The sequence below is a fragment of the Morus notabilis genome, unplaced genomic scaffold, assembly GCF_000414095.1.
Source record: "Morus notabilis unplaced genomic scaffold, ASM41409v2 Scaffold11263, whole genome shotgun sequence".
Classification (NCBI taxonomy): Eukaryota; Viridiplantae; Streptophyta; class Magnoliopsida; order Rosales; family Moraceae; genus Morus; species Morus notabilis.
The window spans coordinates 1-1,200 of NW_010365925.1; the positions used below are offsets into that span (position 1 = coordinate 1).

At 37.4% G+C, this 1,200-nt stretch overlaps 1 pseudogene; it reads left to right on the forward strand.

The window, feature by feature from the left end:
- The first annotated feature begins 598 nt into the window (after window positions 1-598).
- Window positions 599-1,143, forward strand: LOC21383722 (annotated as a pseudogene).
- The last annotated feature ends 57 nt before the right edge of the window (window positions 1,144-1,200 follow it).

Here is a 1,200-nt window from a genome sequence, read left to right on the forward strand (position 1 = left end):
AAATTGGGTCATCATATATATATATATATATATATATATAATACTACATTATACTTCATTAAACTACAAAAAGCACCCCAAAATAATTATATATCCTACCACCCAGTTGGTGTAGGACAAGATGCTTGTAGTGGATATCACCTAGTTGGTATGTGTTACGCTTCTTTGATATCAGTTACTTTATCTCGCTAATTACTAAAAAAAAAAAAAAAAATAGACGATAACGTTTGAAGTTAATTAACGTGACAACAATGATCACGCATATTTGATGTCATGGAGAGTTTTAAAGAAGTCGCTAATATTTTAACCTTTGGAATGATTTTTTTCCCCCCTTTTTTGCTAGGAAACCTTGGGATGATTGATCTAACGTTTGTGTTTTTTATTTCATGGAGGCCTAATTTATAGTTCATTGAAGCATTAATGTTCATCATTGGTACAAGTACTCAAAATCATAATAACTATCATCATAGTTTCCTAAAGCTTTAAATCCACAACATTTTATTGTATACTGTCACTTTTCTTCTCATTCGGGTATTTTACAACAGAAATCATTCAAATAAAGTCTGAGGTTGTTGTACTTTCACTTTGCAGTAGTGTGATGGAGACGTACCAAAAAGAGATGAATGGATTATCTGAGAAGATGTTGGAGCTGATTCTTAGGTCACTGGGGGTGAACTACGAAGATATAAATGGGCCAAGCCCAAAACTAATTATCAGGCCCTCCTACAGTTGAACTCTTACCCAGTCTGTCCAGACCCAACAAGGGCCATGGGCCTGGCCCCACATACCGACTCTTCATTACTAAACTGTCCTCTACCAAAGTTGCGAGGGCCTCCTAAGGAGAATATTGGGTGGGTGCCGGTACACCCAGTCAATGATGCACTCGTTAATCTGGGAGACATGATGCACATTATGACAAATGGAAGGTTCAAGAGTGTGGTGCATCGTGCGGTTGTGAACAAGACACATCATCGGGTGTCGGTCACGTATTTCTATGGCCCTCCAAAAGAAGAGAAGATATCACCGTTGACTCAAATGATTAATAGTGATCATCCTCCTTTATATCGTGGAGTGACGTAAAAAGAGTATCTTAAAATCAGTGCAGTATACTTCGACATGGTACTTGAGCTCATTAAAGTTTAATGCTCGTGATGTATGACTTGGTTTTGCTGCCCTATGAACACGTTTTTTTAAGAGCTT